We start from the raw sequence: 25,318 nt of genomic DNA on the forward strand, positions 1-25,318 counted from the left end.
CTTCACATACTTCAAATTCTTTTAAATATATATACAACCTGGCTGGGAAATATATCTGTAAATATACATGTAGATAGGGACAGCCATAGTTGTACATTCAGGCTGTGCTTTCTGCACTGTGATTGTGCTCTTTCTGACAATGAGACTGATTTACCAAAAGGAGTTGGGAATATTATCTCAATGAAGATGCGCTCTATCCAATAATGAGCAGACGCACTTAAAAAGAGGAATTTGCTTTTCATGTGATGGAATAAGTTAGGTGAAACTTCATCTCTTTTCTTTTAGTAAATTAGTCTCATTGTCTATGAGTTGGCTGACTTATTGAAAACAATGCACTCCTTATGAAGCTGATATCTTTTCTTAGGCTAGCCATTTTTTAGTTTTGGATTAAGTATAGTACACAGTAGTAGGTTTTCTTTTGTTCAATCCAGCAAGGCTAAATGAAAAAAATAACAGCTCAGGGGAAGCCATTCTACTAACTATGCAATGTTAGTACAGCGATCTCTCCTGCTGTGCTATTGTGTTCTGACAGGGGGACGCCCCCCCTGGCCAGAACACTCCGGTCAGCCATTGGCTAAGAGCGCTGACAGGGAGTCGGTCAGCAGACCTTTTTCGGTCATGCCCCATTGTCAGAAGTTGGCCGAACAGGTTTTGTGTTTTTGTAATCCCTTGTTAAAATTAATAAAAAGAATCTAAACACAAAAAAGGCTAGTAGACAGGAAAAGGAGATTTTTAGTCATAAGAAAAGACTAGCAGAAAGGGAAAGGAGATTTTTAGTCGTAGAAAGGCTAGCAGAAAGGGAAAGAAGATTTTTAGTGATCAAAAATTCTAGCGAAAAGAGAAGGGAGATTATTAGTCATAAAAAGGCTAGCAGAAAAAGGAAGGAGATTTTTAGTTGTAAGAAAAGACTAGCAGAAAAATCAAAGGAGGTTTTTAGTTTTAAGAAAAGACTAGCAGAAAGGGAAAGGAGATTTTTAGTCGTATAAAGGCTAGCAGAAAGGGAAAGCAGATTTTTAGTCATAAAAAATTCTAGCAAAAAGGGAAGGGGGATTATTAGTCATAAAAAGACTAGAAGAAAGGGAAAGAAGATTTTTTGTAGTAAAAAGGCTAGCAAAAAGGGAAAGAAGATTTTTAGTCGTATAAAGGCTAGCAGAAAGGGAAAGAAGATTTTTAGTCGTATAAAGGCTGGCAAAAAGGGAAAGAAGATTTTTAGTCATAAAGAATTCTAGCAAAAAGGGAAAGGAGATTACTGTATCAGTCATAAAAAGGCTAGCAGAAAGAGGAAGGATATTTTTAGCCATAAGAAAAGACTATCAGAAAGGGAAAGGAGATTTTTAGTCGTATAAAGGCTAGCAGAAAGGGAAAGAAGATTTTTAGTCGTATAAAGGCTAGCAGAAAGGGAAAGAAGATTTTTAGTCGTATAAAGGCTAGCAAAAAGGGAAAGAAGATTTTTAGTCATAAAGAATTCTAGCAAAAAGGGAAAGGAGATTACTGTATCAGTCATAAAAAGGCTAGCAGAAAGAGGAAGGATATTTTTAGCCATAAGAAAAGACTATCAGAAAGGGAAAGGAGATTTTTAGTTGTAAGAAAAGACTAGCAAAAAAGAAAAGGAGATTTTTAGTCACAAGAAAAGACTAGCAGAAAGGGAAAGGATTTTTTAAGTCACACGAAAAGACTAGCAGAAAGGGAAAGGAGATGTTTAGTTGTGAGAAAAGATTAGCAGAAAGGGAAAGGAGATTTTTTTAAAAAAGACTAGTAGAAAGCGAGGGGAATTTTTTAGCCTTAAAAAAATCTAGCAGAAAGGAAAAGGAGATTTATAGTGAAAAAAATGTGCAGAAAGGGATAGGAGATTTTTTGTAAAAAAAAAAAATGCAGAAAGCCAAAGTCAACATTTTAAGTCAGAAATAAAAAGCTAGCAGAAAGGGAAAGGAGATTTTTGAAAGAAAAGACATAGAGACAATCTTCTCCCAAAAATACTCTACCTCCCATTGATTGTTTTAGCCTCCAGCTCTTTAAGGTACACAATGCAAAGCAAAAAATAAACTATTCATTTAAGTGTACCTTTATGAACAACAGCACAGCAGCAAAGAGAGTGTCCCTGAAAATTCTTAGTATGTTATTTTCTGCCAAAGCTGAGAATGATGTAATAAGATACAAAGTGCTAATAATGTAGAAAGAGAGTGATAAGACACTCAGTTGACAGTGTTAAACCAAGCGGCAATAGGAAGGACAGCAGAACAGCGGAATATTGACAATGTAAGCTAGAGAATGTGGGAAGAATCAAGCGGGGAGCGACATTCCACTCTATTGAAAGCCTGCTGACATCTCATTCAGTGGTGAGAGGAAGCGCCCCCTGCCTCTTCACCTCATTCATTAAAAGCACCATACATAACTGACAGGGGGATTCAGATGCTCCTACTCCTCCAGCTGCAGCAAGCTGATCATCAGCACAAGAGGGAGAGATCCTGAACAAGCCTGACTGTTCTTCAGATGATTCTCCTCTCCTGTGACTTTGTCTGACCTGGGCTTGGCTCACCTGCCCTCTACCTGCTGAGCCTCCACTATACAGCACCCGGATAAAGGATTCTTCCACAGCCTCTCAATGCTGCATGTAAGTTTGTTTCATTCCAGTTTAAGGAACTGCATTTAGATCTCACAGATTTTAATGAGCTTTTTTTTTTTTTTTTTTACCAGACCTGTAGTTTAATAGTCACCAGCCAGTAATGTAGTTGTAAAAAAAAAACAATTGTAAGACGTTTGAAGAGGACTACCAAATTTTATTAATAGTTTTATGGCAATCTCTTTTTATAGATGATCTCTCGAATGCTTTAATTACTTTTTACAAGGATTTGCAATCACTGAATGGATATAAGGGAATTAAAATAGGTCCCCTGTGGGTGGAAGTCACTGTCCTGAATATCTTCAGAGAAATAATGCAGCAGTTAGTGGTGGGAAGCTATTATCATGAGTTTAATCCATTTGCTTCTGCAGAGAGGTGCTTTCTGACATATGCTGGGTGTGATTCACTTCACTAATGAACATGGCCATTTACCTATTCTAATGCAGCTAATAAATGCCATTTTATAGCATACAGCATTTTTATTATTTCACTGGTTAATGTGCAGTGTTACTACAAAAACTGACGTGATTTCGATGAGCTGTATCACCTGTTAACATCTTATGTCTCAAGGACTTTATCTTCAAATAAATGTCAAATGAGCTTCTGACTTAAATGCAATCAATAAGCCAAGCAAGGGAGTCTTACTCCTTTTGCTACAATGTGTGTGATGTAAGGATATCATTGCACGGTAGTTAAGATCCCTGGTTGTCACATCTGCACTTCTCCAATGGTTTTGACTACCGGTTACTGCCTGCAGACCTCTGGCCATCTCTGGTTGTTTCTGCAGGACACCAGTTGACAATGTAGTTTAACTGTAAATGGTTTCGACCTGATAATGTGTGAAACTGAATGATCACCCGCCATGTCCTGCAGGGACCAGCAGATAATAGTTCTTTATAGAGATGAATGGAAGTCTGCAGACAGATGCTAAAGACCTTCAAAGTCATCAGAGAGTGTGGGTGTCAGATTTACAGAATGTCATCTCTTTGTTAGTGTCACCCAATAAATACTGTGTCAGTTGGGACCATGGTCACCCTGAAAGTATACATAGCCAATGGGTAATTTAAACACAGTGGGCGTTATTTACTAAAATGACAGAATGCAAAATCTTGTGCAGCTCTGTGTAGAAACCAATCAGCTTCTAGGTTTTATTGTCAAAGCTTAAAGTGATTGTAAAGTGTCTTTTTTTTTTCTATGAAAATAGTAAACATGTTATACTTACCCGCTCTGTGTAGTGTATTTGCACAGAGCAGCCCAGATCCTCCACTTCTTGGGTCTCTCTTCTGTGCTCCACCTGTTGAATGCCCCCACAGCAAGCAGATTGCTATGGGGGCACCCGAGCCGAGCTGCAGCTCTGTGTGTCCATTCAGACATGGAGCTGCGGTTTGGCCCCACCCCCTCCCTCTCTTGATTGGCTAACTGACTTTGACTGACAACAATGGGAGCCAATGGCATGGCTGTGGTGTCTCAGCCAAACAGGAGGGAGAGTGCCAGTTGGCCAAGACACTCGTGGACATTGCTGGACAGAGATGAAGCTCAGGTAAAAGTATTAGGGGGGCTGAGGGGGATTTTGCACACAGAAGGCTTTTTATCCTAATGCAAAGATTGTGTTAAGGTAAAAAACCTCCTGACTTTACAACCACTTTAAGTGAACAAGCTGAAGTTAGAAGCTGATTGGCTACCATGTGCAGCTGCACCAGATTCTGAATGCAACAGTTTTAGTAAATCCCCCCCAATTTATTGTCTTTTTAGTGTTTTTTCTTAGATAAACATGTAAAAATGTTTGTATAGCTAAATTTCCTTTTTTTCAATAAATTTTTGCTTAATATAATTTTTTTTTGCTGTTCATGTTGCTACCTCAGATATTTACTCTCTCTGTTTGTCATGGTGACAAAAAGGGATAAGGAAACCCAAAATTTTTCAGTTGTCACTATTTCTCCTGGTGGCCACTGTAACAGAGCCAGAAAGTGATGGGAAATCCAACATTTTCCAGTGAATAAGAATTGAGGGCAAATCTTCCAATGGGGATACCTTTTCCAGTGAAAACTGTCTAAGGCTGGCCATACATTATACAATTTTCTGATTCAATTTCCTTTAGATTTACCTTCAACTATGTAGTGCAAGGGCCTGTCTGATTGCATACAAATTGAAAGGGTTTAGGTTTGACCTCATATTATATGGTTTTGGTAAATCTAAAGGAAAGTTGAACAGGAAAATTGTATAGTGTATGGCCAGCTTTAGATATTGATGCTATCCATCGCTGTTTACTGGCAGTCTCTGGCAAATAAGAATTTGTGGTGATGTCCTCCCGGCAGCAGTGGTATACTTGGGGGCGGGGGGGGCGCCAATTGGAGGGGCAGGAGGAATATTGGGTCAACAGGGGATTCCAGGTGCCCCCCATGTGTCCTTCAGCTCTATCAGGCCAGATTTCCCAGTGCTGATAAAGTGGCCCCTTCAAACCCTTATGACCAGCGTGAGCATTTCCCTGCTTTATTTGCATATCTGCACACATGGCACTCATTGGCTACCCAGTTGTGCCCATAGATGGTGATTGGGAGGGAAGTGCTCAGTATGCTTTAGTGAGTGCATAGTGCAGGGGGAAGTGGCAGGATATATATCTGCCAAAGGCTCCTATTATCACAGCAGGGACTACCTTATCTCTATCCCCGGGTCCCATCTTTGCCATGCATCAGCCATAATCAATGTGAGCTGTTTGGATCTGAACACACATCTGGCTGGGCTATTATCAGGCTGCTTAAAGTATAACTAAAGACATCTTTTTTTTAGTTTTGGATAGAGTGCACATGTATTAGAACACCTGTTGGGTTTTAAAGAGTGCTGGGGACCACCAGGGGGGCCAGGTGCGTGATGTGATGCGCACGTAGTGGGGGAGGGGCCTGATGATGGAGCCGAGGAAGCGGGCGGCTGAGCGGCTCCGACGATCGAGGCTGCCTGCGAGGTGGAGCTGACATCACGCCGCATGCAGAGCGGTGGCGGCGGCGTTGGTCGGTACGCCTCGGACCGCCTGGACCCCCGCGGTGTTTTCGCCTCCACGCTCCCCTCCCGGCCCTCTTTGCATTGTTGTGGGAACGCACCGGTTTCTTTTAGGGATTCCGGACGGCCTCGCATCCCAATACCTCCCCCCCACATTGATACACCAATAATCCTTGGAAAGCTGGATGAAGGAAGGACACCATGCGCTGTGCATGGTAGGATTATAAGACATTTAACAATCGCAAAAGCATCCACAATTTCCAGGGACACAAGGTCTAGTCCGTGGCTGAGTCGGTAAGCTAATGAGGGATCTCCGGTGAACTCAGGCAAGTAAATGTAACATTAACTATATTGCGTAAATCGTGGATCAGGAAAGAATCCTGCAAACATGTAATGGTGGAACCATACAGCTGCAAGGCATCAATCCAGGAGAGACTGCATATATTGTGACCTCTGTTGCTGTGTAAATAAAAAAAAAAAAAAAAAAGGGGGGGACTGTGGGACGGTTTCGCCTCCTGTCTCCCTGTCTCCCTGTTTCGGCCCCCCCTCCCCCTTCCCCCCCCCCCCCTCCCCCCCCCCCCTCCTTCCTGCTGAAGATTTACAGTGAGGAGTATAGATATAAGGAATTTAATAGTGGGTGGTGTGGCGGGTGGGGTTGGTGGGGGCGGGTGGAGGGGGGTAGAGCAGAGATAGAAGATAACAAACATGCGAGGGCGCCCTCAAAGGGGAGCGGAGGGGAAGCAGCCTAGAGAGAGCTTGAACACTAGCTCTATTCAGAAGTACCTGAAGGAGACAAATCAGGGAAGCCCAAAAAATCCCGCTCACGATAACAACCAGCAAAGTGGGAAAGAAAAGAAGAAAGAAAAAGCGAAGAGCCAAGGGGCGAACGGGGGATCAATTAGGGGAGAAAGTGGAACCCCAAATATGATGGAAGACCCCAGTATGGAATCACCACTAACTAAGATAGAGCTCCAAGAAATGTTCGCCAAACTGGAAGTGGTAATTAAAACAGAAATTCACAACGTCAGAACTGACATGGGTCATTTACTGAAGCGGGTAGAATCAGCAGAAGAGGCCTCAGATAAGCAGAGCAGAGAAATAATCATCCTAAAACAACAGGTAAAAGACCTACAACTAGCCCAACGGGACATGTGTTACAAATTAGAAGCGCAAGAAAACCAGAATCGCAGACAAAATTTGAGGCTGCGTGCCCTCCCTGAACAACGAGATGAAGATCTGCATGCTAAAATGAAAGCTATCTTCAACCCGATCCTGGGCCGAAATCCAGACGACGAACTGAAGATCGACAGGGTTCACAGATTAAGGAAACCCCCAAATGTTAGTGAGGATAAACCCAGGGATATAATTATAAGGTTCCACCATTATGAAGATAAAGCAAAAGTATGGAGTAATCTCAGGAAAGCACAACCAGTAAAATTCGAGGGGGTTGAAATCCAGTGTTTTGCTGACATTTCGGCTGAGACTTTGGCCTGGAGAAGGCAGTTGCGACCCCTCCTGGAGGAATTGAGAAAAGCTAACATGAAATATAGTTGGGGTTTCCCAACTTCACTGATTGTAGTGAAAGCGGGTAGAACAAGCAGACTGAAACATATAGACAATATGCAGGATTTCTGCAATGATTTAAATATCCCTGTACCAACCATATTCAAATAATTGGTGCAAAGCACGGCTGTGGTTTAGACATCTGGAATTCATGGGGGGGGGGGCTGGGGGGGCTGGGAGGGTGCGTGGGTGGGAGGGGGAGGACACCCGATGTGGGGATGGGCGGCCGTATGGGTGCCCGCTCGCGATGTCCCCCCCCCCCCCCTCCTTCCTCTCGGACCGGGGGGGGGGGGCATGGCGACCGAGGCGATCCGTCATTAGAGTCACACCCCAAGGGTATGGCCGGTCGCATGCCGAGAGAAGTAATATCTCTGGGCAGTAGACACACTGCTGGATTTGGGCAGGGGGGGAGGGGGGGGGGGATGGGGGGAGTATGGGGGGGGGGGTGGAGGATGGGGGGATTGGGGTGGAGGGTGGTTGGGGAGGTAGAGAGAGGGGGAGGGCCCGGCAGATATTAAAGGAAAGAGTGCAAAATATAAGCTGTGAATCTAGCAAGCAGCATTATGTATAATCAAATGACAGAGTTTTCATGTTTTACTTATAATGTTAAGGGACTAAATTCCCCCCTTAAACGTCATAAAGTCTTGCGAGAATTAGAACAACTTAAGGCAGATGTAGTGTTCCTTCAAGAGACCCACCTTTCACAAGACTCTCACATTAGATTATTCTCTAAATGCTTCCCTAACTGGTTTTATAGCGACTCCCCTATTAAGAGAGCCAAAGGGGTTGCAATCGGGTTCTCAAAAAGGACTAGGTTCACGGTATTAGAAAGATGTGAGGATAGGGACGGTCGCTATCTTTTTCTGAAAATTAGAATAGGAGAAAGGGTTTTTACACTGGTGAATATCTACTGCCCAAATAATAATCCAGCAAAATTTTTGCTATGCATCTTAAACAAGTTGGCAGATTTTAGGGCAGGACAGGTGATAATGGCCGGTGATTTGAACTTTTGTTTAGACCCTGCGATGGATAGCACAGTCGGTAACCAGAGAATGAGTGGGAGACTATCAAAAAAAATTAGTCAGAAACTGCATAACTGCCATTTGCTAGATGTTTGGAGGGTACAACATGCAAAAAGTAGAGACTACACTTTTTTCTCCTCTGTACATGGGTCCTACTCCCGCCTCGATTACTTTCTGGTAGACCATAGGTTATTAGATTGTGTCAAAGAGACGGAGATAGGCGTGGCTACACTCTCCGACCACGCGCCGGTATCGATGAAGGTGGTGACTCCGGGACTCCGGAGATCACCATTCTCATGGCAACTAGATGACAAATTAATAGATAATCCAACCATTTACAGTAAGATACAGGAGGAAATTACGGGCTTCCTCAAGATAAATGACACTGGAGAGGTTTCAGGTTCAGTTCTGTGGGAGGCGTTGAAAGCTTATATAAGGGGCATATTGATCTCTTTGGAAGCCAAGGAGAAAAAAGAAGGGGAGAAGAGAAGGGTGGAGCTAATTGAAGAAATACATCAGCTGGAACAAATACACAAATCAGCCAATGGGGGCCACAACCTGTCCCTAATGCAGTTAGTCCATAAAAGAGAAGAACTAAAAGATCTAATAGAATTGGAATCAAAACGCATACTGTACAAGAGCGCAAAAAACAGATTTAGGTGGGGCAACAAAATAGGGAAACACCTGGCATCAGTTGTTAAAAAAAAGAGGGATACGAATTTTATAGAGAGGATTCAAAATAAAAATGGGATATTTAAATATACCTCTAGCGATATAGCTGTAGAGTTTCAAAAATATTTCACAGCCCTATATAAAGTTAAACAAAGTGAAGACAGTATTCAGGGTAAGGAAGAAAAATCAGATGAATTTTTAAGAGAGGCAGGTCTACCAAGCCTCGCGGATAATGAGGTAAAAGAATTAGAAGAACCCATTACGGTGGAGGAGATTGAGCGGGCTTTGAAGGCTTCTCCCTCTGGGAAAAGCCCGGGACTCGATGGCTTCACCAATTATTTTTATAAAAAATTCAAAGATATTCTGACCCCCAAGCTCTGTCAGATCTGGAACAAGATAGGAAGCCAGGAGGAATTCTGTGAAGGAGCATTGATGGCATCGATTGCCTTAATACCTAAGGAGGCGAAAGATAGCTCACTGTGTTCGAGCTATAGGCCGATCGCCTTACTCAATACTGATACAAAATTATACGCCAAGGTTATAGCTAATAGGCTGAAGGATAAAATGTCATACTGGATACACCCCGATCAGACTGGCTTTGTCCCAGGCAGAGAGGGGAGGGATAATGGTGTGAGATCACTATTGATTATGGGGGCGATGAAAGCGAAAGGGACCCCCGGTCTGCTACTGTCGTTGGATGCAGAGAAAGCCTTCGACAGAGTAGACTGGGGGTTCATGATAAAGACTTTGAGGGCGATTGGACTGGGCGACACCATGGTAAATTGGATCATGGCTCTTTACAAAGCCCCATCTGCATTAGTCAAAGTGAACGGCATACTTTCAGGAGAAGTTAGGATGGAAAACGGAACTAGACAGGGGTGTCCCCTGTCCCCTCTTCTGTTTTCCCTAACTTTAGAGCCCCTATTGGCGGTAATCAGGTAAAATCCAGATATACGCGGATGTATAGTGGAAGGCGATGAACACAAGCTCTCGGCGTTCGCCGATGATGTATTATTTTATCTAGCAAACCCAAGGATTTCACTCCCGAATCTCCTGGCTACGCTGAGGAGATATGGGGAACTTTCAAATTATAAGGTGAACCTTAGTAAATCAGCAGCCCTAAATATTAATATAAAGAAACAAGAGATAATTAAACTTAAAGAATACTTTCAATTTCCGTGGCGGGAAAAAATAGACTACTTAGGAATAGTATTAACAAAATCTCTTAGGAAATTATATCAATTGAACTTTATACCCCTCCTTGAAGAAATTAAGCAAGAAACAAAGAAAAGTATGTATTCCCCTTTATCTTGGCTTGGTCGAGTCAATTTTGTTAAAATGACTCTAGCCCCGAAGATCCTATACAAAATGCAGTTATTGCCAATTCCGTTAGCACCATCTTTCTTCAGAACTTTGAACAACATCATTTCCAAGTTCATTTGGAAAAACAAGAGGCCACGGATTGCCTTTGGGGTCATGTGCAGGGACAAAGCACAGGGTGGTCTGGCTCTTCCAGACTTCAAGATTTATCACAGAGCAATAGTCCTCTCACGAATGTTAGTTTGGGGTAAAGAATCAATAGGGAAAAGATGGGGGAAATTAGAAAGAGATTTGAACACAAATATAAGTCATTTAATTTGGAACCCTCCACATGTCAGGGAGTTAAGTCCAAATACACACATAATAACACGGTACACTTTCAGGGTTTGGGATCAATTACACAGACAGAAGGCATGGGAATTCAACTCACCCTTCATATATTTGAAGGAAAATAAGTTTTTTCCACCAGGATTAAAAGAGGTAGGAGGAAATTGGATAGGGAACCACGAAATACAGTTATTAGATATCACAAGAAAGGGTAAAATTATTTCTTTTCAGGAGTTGTCTCTGCTAAATGACCTAAAGAACATAGATATATGGAGGTACAATCAGTTGGCCTCCTTTATTAAAAGTCTACCAGGACCAATTAGGGACAAGGAGAATCTCAGACCTATTGAGAAATTATTTCTGAAAAATAAAATTAAAATAAAAGAATTATATCAAATAGTGCGGGATGATGGCGTTGGTACCAAACCGTTATACTGCAATAAATGGGAGTCTGAGTTGGGTACATTACCAAGCGACGTAACATGGCTGAATATCTTCAATGCAACACACAAGTCGGCAGTTGATGTGAGCACAATTGAATCAAATTTTAAATGCTTGGCCAGATGGTACATGACACCAGATAGGCTAAACAAGATGCAGGGAGAAGTCTCTGGTAATTGCTGGAGGGGATGTCCCGCCAGGGGATCGATGGCTCACCTCTGGTGGGAATGTCCAACTGTTAAAAAATTCTGGCAAGAAGTCCTTAAGATAATACAAGAGATAACGGGGTCAGTGATCAGAGAAGATCCTTGGGTTTGCTTGTTTCATGGGACGGAGGGTCGGACGAGCAAGTACAATGCTTCCCTGATGCCCATTCTCCTAAATACGGCCAAAAGTTCAATACCCAAAAAATGGCAAGAGATAGCAGGTCCAAGCATTCGAGAATGGTTAATTAGAGTCAACGAAATCTATATTCTTGAGGCTGGCGATGATGAAGATCTCTCGGTAGAGGCAGAGGAAGCCCGGGAGGGAACAAAATGGGCGGAATGGTTAGCCTATAAAAAAACATGGTTGTATGCGGAAAAGTTTATATGAGGTTGCAAATACTAGAGTAGATATCGCTGGGTAATTAGGGTGGGAGGGGAAATTGGGGGGGTGAATTCGGGTGGGAGGGGGGAGGAGGGACTAAGTTAAAAAAAAAAAAAAAAGAACACCTGTTGGGTTTTTATTGCTGTCTGTTTCCCATTAGGATGATTCACCCTCTCTACTTGTCCTGTTTACCATTATCATTGAAAGTGAAAGAAAAGAAAATCCCCAAATTTTTGGTTGTCCCCATAAAAGTAATAGAGGGAAAATCTTCCAACGAGGACATTAGTTCTGGTGACCTGGGGGTCCCCAAAGGATTCTCTTAATGTGCAGAGAGTTCCTTTCTCTTTCTGTTTGGCTATGAGACATGAAGTGAAGGTAAATCTCCAAAAAGGGACACAGATGGTGAAAAAAATCTGACAGGGGATATAACCCTCCAAACTCTATCCAAAATGAAAAAAAAAAAAGTTTTGCCTATAGTACTACTTTAATATGGCATCTTCTCGAAATATGCAGAGTTCCTGCACAAATCATGACATTGTTAGGTACCATACATTTCACATTCAGTGTATGTTGAATATACTACAGTAAAATGTTGTGATATATAGTACTGCTCATTACTGATTGTTATCGCTTCTTTGGTGGTGTAGCAAGGTCTCCGGCCTTGTCCAGTCTAATGAGGACCTCCAAGGCCAAAGATAGCTGACATTCTTCAATATGTAGTGGGTTGGGAGGCATAGTGGGTGCAAAGATGGTGAAAGTCATTGGGTGCCAGACACTTTTTGGATGTAAAAGAGGTTTTATTTCTTTTGACAGTCCCTTTTGTATTTTTGGGGGAAAGAGGGTTAGGGCCAGGACACACTTAACCTCCCTGGTGGTATGATTATTTTGGATTTTAGGTGCTGAAAGCGGTACAATTATTTTGCATGGAAATTTGGCGTTTTATATTGTAGGTCTGTAATTCTTAACAATAACACACTTAAATCTGTCCAAACAAGAGTCTAGTAGATATCCCAGGTATGATAAAGTTTGAAACACAAAAACATAAATTATAATATAATAAATAAAAATAAATAATTAAAAAAATAAAAATAAAATAATAATAAAATACATTTCCCCACGATTCACTATCGCTCAATTCTGCAAGTGTTCTAATTTACTATCGCTGTTTTCTAGCTGGTCTAAAGCCACTTTTGATGTAAAGGGACAGTTTTTGGTTGCTATGGACAATCTCCAGTTTCATAGGACAAAGCACTGGGGACAAAAGGGATGTGAAATAATTTCATACAGTACTGTAATCTGTAAGATTACAGTACTGTATGTGTTATGTTTTTACAATTTTTTTAATTTGCCGCCAGGCTCCGCCCCCGTGCGTCGCGCCGCTCGCAGGGAACGGAGCCTGGCACGGAGAGGCTTTGGAGGAGGACGGAGCCCGCAGACACAGCGGGGGACATCGCAGGATCCCGGGGACAAGGTAAGTAAAGCCACACCAGGATCCTGCAATGTAATCTCGAGTGTGGCTTGGGGTTACCGCTAATGGTCCTGAATTTTAACCCCGAGCCACACTCAGGAAAACCGCCAGGGAGGCTACGTAGTTATAGATTCAATTGACAGACTCCGAGACTTCAATAGGAGGACAGCCATGCAGGAAAAGGCCCCAGCAAGGTACCACTTCTGCACATGCAGGAATGCTGTCTCTTATGGTAACAGTCCTTTAACAGTTCCTAACTCAAACGTAACAGTTCTTTCAACTCCACTACAACTACTTCTATAGTTCTGGTACTTTCTTCAGTTACTCACTGTGGTCACTGGTAAAGGTGGTTGGTCCCTTTATGGCGACAGCTTCCCTACTACCTCTGACCACTGACAGGTTCTCCGGCCGACAGAACCGTCACTTTCGGTTGGACTGCAAGCCGCAGTCCCAACCCTGTGCTGCTCTCTTACTTCTGGATAGGCCCTCACACAGCCTGGCAGCCAGATGCCCCCGGGATAGGCCTAGCAGACCGGGGCATATGACACGTGCCCACCCAGACAGCCGTCCAGGTGGCACAGAACAGTGATCACCTAACCTCACCTGAATATATAGGTTCTCCCAGCAGGCCAAGGGATTCAAGAAAACCCCTGCACATTGTCTGAGATACACCATATACCCATAACCTGACCTTGGGTTGCCTTTCTCATATCTAGTACCACAAAAGGCCAAACTTAGAGAGAAATCAATAGATCTCTATCAATCGACCAAGATGACTACTCTTGGCAAGTAAATTTGTGAGGAGCTCCCTGACTAAACTCCAGGGTGCTACATCTGTGTAAAGACATATCAAAGTTAATGCGCTGTTTAGTTGATGATAATTTTTATTCAGTATATTGTAATAAAGTACATCCTGTCTGTGAATTATTGCATGTCTTGTTTTTTTTTTTTTAAACATTGCAATAACATAAAAACGTAGAAAAGTGACGTCAGAAAAAGATTGAGTAGTCCATCCAGTCTGCCCATTTTTTTTTTTTGGTGGGGGGGGGGTCTTTTTTGTTTTTCTTTTAATTTTTGTTACCTTTATTGTCTTACTATCGATCTATGTTCATCCCAAGCATGTTTGAAGCCATTTACTGTTGACTGTCACACTACCTCTGCTGGTTTATTCCAAGCATAAAGGAAAAGTAAAGCTGTAGCAGATAACAGGAGAACCTGTGGGGGATTGCCATCTCCTAAGCTGGCAAGTTTACAGTAAATGCCTGTTTAATTATTTATCCAATGCGCCAAACCTAGGGTTGCCACCTTTTCTGATTAGAAATTTTCAGCCTTACGTTTTTTTTTCCTATTAATTACATTGGCAAAAAGTCTAATTTATACCGACCAGGTGAAAACCCTTGCCAGGACCCTAGAACTAAATCCTCAAATAGCGACCACAGCTTTATAGTTAGACTTTTGCTTATGTCCTTAAAGTAGAACTTTCTACAGAAACATTGGGGAAAGAGGGGGGAGGGATACCCATGATTTCTAAATACGGCACTGCAGATGTCTGCACTGGGTACCACCACTTAGTGGGTGCCATGATGCAGCCACTGGCAATATGCAGAGTGACAGCCATGTGCCTGTTGGTCCAGCACCCAGCACCTAAAGAAGCCATAATTGTCAGCCTAACAGTTCCACTATAGTATTAGTTGCCTGGGAAAGAAAGCTTGGAGAGAGAGAGAGAGAGTTTTCATGTAAGTAAACATTGAACACCAATGCTGGGAGGTTATTATTATTGTTGTGGGCTACTGTACTTTGCTAATTGCCGTTTGCTTTATTTAACAAGCTTATTATTTTATTTTCACGCAAATTATATCAGAACAGAATACTTTTCCTTATTTGATCTACAAATTACAGAGCTTGTAGATTAGTATACGGTTTTGTCTTCTTTCTGCTATAAAACAATGGGCAATGATGATTTGCAAAGTACAGTAATCTAAGGCAATCGATTACATTTTGGATTAATGCTATGTATTACTAAACTTTGCTTTTTATCTCATTGCATAAATTGTTTTTTCAGCAGGGTGGAATAAGTTACATTCCATTACATGGGACAAAATTAAGGAAGCACAGACAGGCTAGCCTGAACAGACCTGTCCAGTTATATCAGTTCTACACTGTTCTTTATAAAAAAAAAAAAAACACCAGTGAATTGACACAGATAATATATACAAGCGTCTGCTGATTAAAGCAACTGTTTCTTGAAAGAAACAGGGAGGCTGCTATTGTGGCCACTTACACAAGTGCTGGGGGTTATTATTGCTGCCAATGAGACAAATGCTGGGGGTACTATTACTGCCAATGACACCAATGCTGGGGCTTATTTTACTCCCACACCCCAAGCCATATGCCGTGAAGCAACGCCCACTTTATTGTCAACATTGCAGGAGTCCATAATTTTTCTTCTGGAAACCTACAAGGTGTCTCTCATAGCTATGCATGCATACCTGGATGCCTTTTATTTGAAATCTGTTTATTTGTTTCTATATACTTTAAATGTCCACCCCTTGTTCCAAAAGTCTGTGACCAATTGATTGAAGGCATTGTAAAATTGGGGATGAGGATTTGTCAGTGTTGCTAAAAACCAAGGCGTTGATTTTGTGGGTTGAGTGTGGCTACAAATTAGAGTGGGATTTTATAGGTTTTGTTACAAATGGGCATGGTCAGTAGGGAGATCCCATATTTCATTTTAGAAATCGGGTAACAATAGTCTAAGTGGGGTTTCTGATGCTACATTTGTCCCCCACCAGCTCTACGATTGAGAACTGAGTGACCAAAGAGCTGATTGCTCAGTTCTCAGTGTTCTGTGAGCAGAGAGCTGGTGATTGTCAGTCACCACCGGCTCTCTGCTCTGCCCCTTAAGCGCTTACTGAAGCGCTCTGTAGAGTGGGCAGGAGCAGCTGGCTCAGGCTCTCGGTGGCTCGCTGAGCAAGCTGTCAGCTGAAAATGGGTCACAGAAGTGTAAACGAACTGCACTCTTTAGCTTTGGCTATACTTCTCCTTTAAATAGATTTAATCACAGTAGTGAAGTAAAGAGAAATTTAAAGTAAGATAACAAACGCTCTAGCCATTCTCTACTTTATCTAAAATTGGAGAAAAATCTTTTGACTATACCTAAACCTTATTGTAAGCCATGTTTTCAATATATGATAATGTTTTACAGTGTATTCCTTGTTTTTGTATATAATTAGTATTATATATATGTTCATGATGGCAAGCTATTTATGCAGGCGTTGCTTCTCAAAATGCATGTTGATGGGATTAATAGAGTTGAGTAGAGAATGTTCACTTTACGAAGTAAATAAATAAATCTTTGGTCACTTCAATCAACCCATAATGTGTAAGGCAAAAATCATGTTCTTTGATATTGCCCTGCACATAGCTTGGAATATAAAGTAAGCACATCCTAGTTTTACTTGAGGATATTCTCAACTGTTTTAGTAAATCAAACCCCTATCAGTCAGTCGGCTCATGGAAACAATACATTTCCCACATGGGAAGTAACATGAGAGTAATTGAACTAAACAGCTGCAAGCTCCCACTTACAGCTATTCTAATGAAATAATTTAATTAATTTTAAAACAATCAAATTGTTTAATACGGATATATTGAACAGTCAGCTTGTAAAAAGTCATAAAAACAATTATTTTATGGGAGACACTGCAATAATACAAAATTAGTTTAATCACAAGTCTCTTTAAAGAGGACATGTGCTTAAAATCTGTATCCCCAATGTCGGCTGTTCTGTAATCTTCAGCATTATTTTAAAAGGACAGTTTAATCACAAAGTAATACTTCACTTAACTTGTGGTCCAATGAAAGCCATTGTCCCCATGTTTGAACCTTTCTTTAAAAAATAATAAATAAATAAAAATGATGAGGATTACTAAAGAGCTGGGGAACAGGGCTAGGTTGTATGATTTTTTTCTTTTTTTTTTAATCACGTGGCTGGGTTCCACTTTGTTTATTCATTTTTTTTTAAAGATATGTGTATTGAGTTTAAAGATAAACATACATAAAAAAATTGTATTCAGAACAGTGCACAAGAGGGACTGTGTACTCAATAAACAATAAACTGTAGTCAATTATCATCACACACGGCTCCCGTTATTGGTAACTGCACGGTCAGATAATTATACAGATAACAGAATTTCGAATAAGGTAGATATTAACCAAAATGAACAGGGTGAACAGCACAATTAAAGAGTAATATAGCGATCATATTTATACTGGTATAAGAGTCAGAGAACTAGTTATCCATCTGCCCCAGATTTTATGAAATGTTTTAGCTCTTTTCCGAATCTCAAATGGAAGTTTATACAATGGTAAAGAGTCATTGATTAGTTTCAGCCATAGGAATCGTGTGGGGGGCTGCGATCCCTTCCATGACAGTAAAATGTATTTCTTAGCATATAAATATAAGATGCTTAGTAATCTTAGCATGAGAGGGGATAGGCAGGTCACCAAAAATACCCAGAAGACAGTTCCTGGGGTTCACAATGTTTGGCAATGCAAATGAAACAAAAGAACCTATAGCCCTCCAGAAATCCTGAACCATGGGGCAAATCCAGAAGCAATGTAGGAAAAAGGCGGCCTGGCCACAGCTTCTAAAACATTCAGGACTGCATTAACCCCAATTTATATAGCTTAGCAGGAGTAAGGTGGGAGTGGTGAAAGACCTTGAGTTGTATAATTGCGGTCTTGAGATGATATGACCGAGGATTTATACATGTTACTAAATTCAGACCAATCGGCCTCTGTAAAAGGAATGTCCAGTGATTCACTTCGTCTGAGCAACCCGGAATCTAGGGTTGCAGTCTGTGGTAAGGACAGAAAGAGGATCTTTTCCACTTTATTTCACTAACATCAAGCCAAATGTGATTTATCAGTTGGGTAGGCTGAGCTCTTAACCCAAAACCGGCTTGCTTACATTCCTAAATGAAAAAGATTTGATGTTTTATGAAAAGCTTTGAGAATAAAAGTGCTAGCACTGCTTTTAGTAGCCAATCAGATTTCAGCTGTGACAGTTTTATTTTCCTTGTTATAACTTAAATAGGAGCTGTTCCATTATTGAGTATGCTTCTGTTTAAAGTCAAGCTGGTTTGAAAACTATGCCCTTTATATAAATGTGGCATTCAAGATAATGAGGTACTGAGCATAATTACAAATTTAAACCTTGTAATTAGCTTTACGTGTTGCAGAGTGATGTCTCTAGTGCCCTATTGACATTTTCATTGGGTATCATTGAACTCACATTGTACCTTCCTGCCCTATGAGAAGAGAACTACCATGAATTTAATACTTTATGAAACTTTGAGAAAGCAAAAGAAGTCTTTAGTTTCAATGCACAAATGCGTAATTGTTCCCTATTTACATTTTTACATTTTCAAACTTGGCTAATAAGCCTTGTACCAATTCTTAATTGTAATGTTCTTACAGATGAAGCTGGGATGTATTTGCTGCAATGTGCACTCAAGTATAGCAGTGTTGTAGCTACGCAAGAAATGTTAATCTCAGTTGGTAATATGATTGCACAATCAAACTCTGTAGCAATTGATTACTTTTTGCAAGACTGCTATGAATTCAAAAGGAGCATGTCATTATAGAAGGGGCCTATGTGCAAGCTGTTATTCTTTTGCTTTGCTACCTTATGAGTCACTAGCCCACCATATGCATCCATAAAAAGTCAGAACAAGTGACTTGCATAGTTGTACTAGTCTTGCATACCATGACTGAGGAGGCATGTATGACACCTGGAACTTACACTATAAAAAAAAAAAAAATGAGAAAAAAAAAAGGTAATGGGAGATCACATATTTTTGTCTTTACAGATTTTCTTGTGACAGAAGTAAGGAAGAAAATGGTAAAATATATCCAACTGTCTATTCATTTCAAAGTTCATTTGTTGGTCCCATTCAGGTATGTGGAGATAAATCATTGCAGATGCTTCTCATTATGCAAATACATTGTGCCACTGCATATTCGTACAGAATCCACCTCAAAACCCAGCAATACAATATCTTTTCTGTGATTGTTAAGAATCTCTTCCAGGGGTAATCCAAAAAACTAGGTGTTTCTTCCACATCCCTATAAAGCAGGGTATGCAATTAGCGGACCTCCAGCTGTTGCAAAACTGTAACTGTAAAACTAAGTCCCATCATGCCTCTGCCTCTGGGTGTCATGCTTGTGGCTGTGAGAGTTTTGCTATGCCTCATGGGAATTGTAGTTCTGCAACAGCTGGAGGTCCACTAATTGCATATCCCTGCTATAAAGGTTTGCATTAGATGCAAAAAATACAAGTGTTGCATCAAATTCCGGACCCGCTACAAATGGTAAGTGATGAATGCCACAGAAAAAGGTTTTTTTCCTAAACAGTTTATAAATACATGTGCTCCTGAATTTTCTAAATGTAGGTAAGACATATATATTACATGAAACTTAAATCAGAACAAAGCTACATATTATCATACCAAAGAAAAAACTGTGCTTTATTAACAAGTAAACAATCACCATATGCAGTTCTAAAGTGGAACTACAGTGCATTTGAGTACCACAAGCTGAAAACACATGTAGCGCACTACCCCCATAGGAGCTGCAATTTGTGTGTTATATCCGTAAATTATATTTACCATCTAGCCCATCGCAGCCCATAGAAATAGAAAACAGTCCATATTGTAGTTTTCTCTTGCTTTTATTGATACAACGTGAACTGGGATAGGAGAAGGGTTTTTCTGAGATGCTCTTATACTGCTTCATAATTTCTTCCTTTGCCTGTTCCATGCAAAGACTTAGAACAATGCGGACTATAAGAAATCACTCTCAATGAATTCTTTGTGGGGAAGACGGAAGTAGATTTACTAGAGAATGTATGGTAAAGAGTCACTCTAAATAACTTCTTCACCTGCAGAACTTCTTAGAACAGTCTGTATCTCTATTGGTAGCTTTACCGCCACCTTTTTACCACTACTTCCCGTCTATATGGTACTTCCAAGTTGAGCTAAAGAAGAGATTACTCTGAATAATTCCTCCCGCCTGACTGATTGGAATCCCGGGGCATTGTTGAACCCAAAGTCATAGGCCATCACCACCTGGTTCGCTGACTTGCGTACCAACATCCCTCAGCCTCTGGTAGTACCCTTCCCCTGGGCTTTCACTCACTTGATCGATAGTCCATGTTCCACTCACAAACAATCGACTGCCCAGATGTAGTCCGCTTAGTTGTTACTTCTTCCATAAGGCCCCTTTCACACTGGGGCGGTAGGGGGCGTCGGCGGTAAAACAGCGCTATTTTTAGCGCTGTTTTACCGCGGTATTCGGCCGCTAGCGGTGCGGTTTTAACCCCCCGCTGGTGGCCGAAAAAGGGTTAAAACCCCTCGTATAGCGCGGCTATAGCCGCGGTATTACCGTGGTATAGCCGCGCTGTCCCATTGATCTCAATGGGCAGGAGCGGTTTAGGAGCGGTGAATACACCGCTCCTTCACCGCTCCAAAGATGCGGCTGACAGGAGATTTTTTCTTCTCCTGCCAGTGCACCGCTTCAGTGTGAAAGCCGTCGGGCTTTCACACTGAACAAACAGCGGAGGCTGTTTAGGGGCAGTTTGCAGGCGCTATTTTTAGCGCAATAACGCCTGCAAACTGCCCCAGTGTGAAAGGGGCCTTAATGTACTTTCTCTCCAGTCTGGCACGCTCCCTTCCCCATAGGGGCGTCCAGCGACACCCGCGACTACATACTATCCAGTGTTATCCTCTCCTCCGCGTGTCCCGGTCCCCCCTCCTTCCCCATAGGGGGGGCTCCGCTCGGCTCCTTGCAGAGGAACCTCTCTCTGCAGGCTCTCCCTCTCTGCAAAACTCCAACCCCGCAGTCATGTGACCCCAGCTTTTATGAGAGTCCCGCCTCCCTCCAAACAAATTAATGATTGGCCAGAACTCACCTACAAGCTGCCTGTCACTCAGATCCCAAGTCCAACCTCTCTTCCAAAATCATTTCATTGAAAGCAAGAGGAGGCATCTGTGGGTCCAAGCACAGGTGGCCACACCCTGCACTACACTGACACTCCCAGCTCCCAAAATAAACAACCAGGCCTGATATAATAGTACAAGCCTGCCTAAATTTTACCTGAAACTGTACTTTATCATTTAAGCTCAGAAAAGGTCACCCACATAAAAGTAGGTGCCCGCTACACACAATTTAATTCATTTGTAGTATTCAAAGCAAACTCGCCCATCCATCCACATCTCCATGCTTTATTTTGCTGAGAAATCACTTTAAAAAAAGAATCCTAGCATTTCTGGCTGCAGCCATCTTGAGAAAGGGCAGATGATTCATGTAGCATTTACTTCCTGGAATCCATCTGCCCTCACCCCAGGCATACAGGCAGGAGGGTATGCTAAGCTTAGAAAAAACTTACTCCCCTTCTGAATACTCCTGAGATGTATGAAATCATTTGGCTTGGCCTGGAAGTAACTGATGAAATGTAAAAAAAAAAAACAAAAAGCAAAAACCAGATAAATAAAATATGCCGTCATATCTATTTAATAAAGGCCAGCAGCATTAGGATTCAAAATAGTCAATGCTGATTTGAGAGAGTGAATTTCCACTTTAATAACAGGTTTACACCTGCTATATCAGGCAAAATAGTAAATTACTAGCAAAACACAATGCTGGAAAAAAAAAGAAAACAAGCTACTTAGTTTATAACTTCAAGAAGCATGGTGAGCAGGTCTAAGGTTTGACCTCATATTATATGGTTTTGGTAAATCTGAAGAAAAAATCAGCAGAAAATCTGATAGTGTGTATGGGGCTTGATTTTATGCCTGTATCATGTTTGACTTCGCTTGAGCCCATAACCCCAACACATTTTTTTAGGTGCTTTTCTATCCTTCTACCATCTTTAGATCCAGGAAATTACTTCAAATATTTTTACTGACATAGTGCAAAAGTACTGTTTTGGGGGGCCTTGGTAAACACGTAGGAATCAATAAAAAAATTAAATGTTGTTATAAAAATGCTTTTATCAGAGCGAAAAAAAATACTTGAAAAATATTTAAATTAGTTATTGGTATATAAAGGGAAATTGTGGTGGTGAATAGTAGTTTTATAACTTGTTAACTAAAATAAGTAAACTAACTTTTTGAAATGTCAAATTGTATTTTTAAAACAGTAGATTGCAATTCTCCAACATATATCACATTTGATGGACTTTATATTGCTAATAATTGATCAGTTTTAAAATTTTTGATAATTTCAAATATTCCATGTAGTCAGAGCTGAATTTACCATTGTACACAGCAGGCCTAGGAATATAGGTAACATAGCCAAAGAGGTGGCTTTACCTGAATTGTTAATTCCCACTCTTTACTTACACATTGCCACGATATTCAAAGTCGAGTTATGTAAAATGGCAAACATAGTAAAGGTTGAGCTGATTTAATTGTTATTGATACTTTCCATCCTTTTTGGAGTAGTGTGAGGACTTGAAGACAAGAGATGTGATCATTGGCAAACTATCATGTCTATCGATGTTGGTGCAGTTAATAGTGAAAGCGTTTACTAGCACTTAAACATTAGCTGACGGGTAATCTAATGAAGGAATGAAAAAGTGACAATACTTCTCAAAATGCTGAAATGCTTATATTTGTTTGTGGCTCGGTCTTAGCAAGTGAAGTCTAAGTAGAGGAATCATATTAAATTATTTCACCAGGCACAGCAACTTTAATGATTAAATGAGGATCAGGAACATATTTGCCAGAGTCTTTTACATTTTTTTAACCCCTTCAGCCCCAGAAGATTTTACCCCCTTCCTGACAGAGCACTTTTTGCGATTCGGCACTGCGTCGCTTTAACTGACAATTGCGACGTTGAACCCAAATAAAATTGACATATTTTTTTCCCCCACAAATAGAGCTTTCTTTTGGTGGTATTTGATTTTTATTTTTTATGCTAAAAACAAAAAACAGCAACAATTTTGAAAAAAAACAAAACAATATTTTTTACTTTTTGCTATAATGAATATCCCCCAAAAATATATAAAAAAACTAATTTTTTCCTCAGTTTAGGCCGATGTGTATTCTTCTACATATTTCTGGTAAAAAAAATTAGCAATAAGCGTATATTGATTGGTTTGTGCAAAAGTTATAGCGTCTACAAAATGGGGATAGTTTAATGGCATTTTATTATTATTTTTTTTTAATTAGTAATGGTAGCGATCTGCGATTTTTATCATGACTGCGACATTATGGCAAACACATCGGACACTTTTGACACTATTTTGGGACCATTGTCATTTATACAACGATCAGTGCTATAAAAATGCACTGATTACTGTGTAAATGATACTGGCAGGGAAGGGGTTAAACACTAGGGGGCGATCAAGGGGTTAAGTGTGTCCTAGGGAGCGATTTTAACTGTGGGGGGATGGGCTTCCACTCACATGACAGCAATCACTGCTTCCGATGACAGGGAGCAGTGATCTCTGTCATGTCACAAGGCAGAATGGGGAAATGCCTTGTTTACATCTTTCCATTCTGCGGCTCCGTGACATGATTGCCAGGACAGCACCCACTAGCCCCGTCATTTAAAGGGGACATACAGGTACACCCATTTGCCGACCGCTGCCATTGTGCCAACATATATCGGCGTGCAGCAGTCAGCAAGTGGTTAATTTTACACAATTCATTTTTTATGACTGTGATTATGCGGTCAAAGTCACCAATTTAGATTAGTGTTGCCATACATGGGGAATTTTTTTTTTTTTTTTTACCAGGAAATATGGAAGTGAGAAATCTGACCATCCATTTTCCATTATGTGTGTGACTTTAGGCCTCAACTTAAATCACTAGCTATAATGATAGTCAGGGCTTTTTTTCTCGGAGAATAGGTGCAGGAACTCCCCCCATCTGAGTCACCCCTTGTCTCTGCGCCCTACCCACCTCTGACCACCGTCCCTTGATTCCACCCCCTATCCACCTACCAGTACTGCCCCTTTTAGAGAATACAGAACCAAGTATCATTTTGTGGTGCTAAATCATTTGTATGGAACACGTTAATGATAAAAAGAAAAGCAGTAAAATAGATCCCCTGCAGCCAGGAACAATAGAATCCCAGAAATAGATCCCCACACAACAATAGACTCCCCCAGCAACAATGGACTCCACCCCAACAACAATAGGTTCCTGGAGCAACAGTGAACCACCAACAACAAAATATCACACCCAGTAACAAAATATCCACCCAAGTAACATTGGACCCCCCCCCCCCACAGCAACAACAGATCTCCCAGCAGCCAGCATCAATAGATCCTCCAACAGCCAGTACAAATAGACCTCTCCCTCAACAGTAGATCCCTTCCAGCAACATAAGAACCCCCCAGCAACAATATATTCCCCATCAGCAACAATAGACCCTCACACAAAATCAGATCCCCACCAGTGACAATAGATCCCCCAGCAGCCAACATCAATAGACCCTCCAGCACACCCCACACCCCATGCTATTATATACATTCAGTGCTGGAGGTGCCGGAACTGCGTTCCCCGCATTCCCGCTGAAAAATAACCCTGATGATAGTTATTTTACAAAGCAACAATAAGAGTAAGTGAGAGCAGAAGATAGTGGTCACATAGCTAAACATAGGGGGGTCCAGGCTGAGACTGCCATTCACTATCACACAGCAGGCTTTGACTTGATGTGCGGCTCCGGAGACACCTATCACTCTCTACCATTGCCTGGATCATAGACAAGCTCCCTTCTCGGTCAGCACTCAAAACGGTGGGCACAGGATTTCATTCCCATACAGCCTGTATATTATGTTATTATAAGACATGCATAGTAAACAGAACCTAATTTATGGATACAGCACACATGGTCCAAGTAATGTTTCCTACTCTTTAGACATAAGAGAACAATCAGTTAGTAACTGCAGAGATTTTGTAGTTTGCTGGAGAATATCTGCATTTTATAATAAGCAGTTCTGACCTTTGGAAAATGTTCGCTATCACTGAAGAGATAAACCCTCCAAGGTCTGCAGACATTATTTGAATCCATTGAATAACTTGTATAGAAAAGGCTATGTATGGCTGAAATTAGCCTTCATAGAGGAGGCGTCAGCCCTGCAGGAGCCCAATCTATTATTAAGAGGCCATTTAATCAATTAGCAGCTAAGACTGTATTTTACAATTTCTCTTAAATGGCTTTTCCTGTCTTTTCACATGCCACATTCACTATTCACATCCATGCTGCAGCTATCGGTGAAGAGTGTCAGCG

At 41.2% G+C, this 25,318-nt stretch overlaps 1 long non-coding RNA gene across 1 annotated transcript in view; it reads left to right on the forward strand.

Moving 5' to 3' along the window:
- The first annotated feature begins 2,077 nt into the window (after positions 1-2,077).
- LOC141139742 (uncharacterized) overlaps positions 2,078-25,318 on the forward strand; it is a 160,167-nt gene continuing 136,926 nt past the window's right edge. The window contains exons 1-2 of the long non-coding RNA XR_012243798.1: positions 2,078-2,611; positions 18,889-18,976. This is a non-coding gene — a long non-coding RNA (uncharacterized lncRNA). The remainder of the gene's footprint in view (positions 2,612-18,888; positions 18,977-25,318) is intronic.

The sequence above is a fragment of the Aquarana catesbeiana genome, linkage group LG04 (genome assembly GCF_042186555.1).
Source record: "Aquarana catesbeiana isolate 2022-GZ linkage group LG04, ASM4218655v1, whole genome shotgun sequence".
In the NCBI taxonomy this organism is placed as follows: domain Eukaryota; kingdom Metazoa; phylum Chordata; class Amphibia; order Anura; family Ranidae; genus Aquarana; species Aquarana catesbeiana.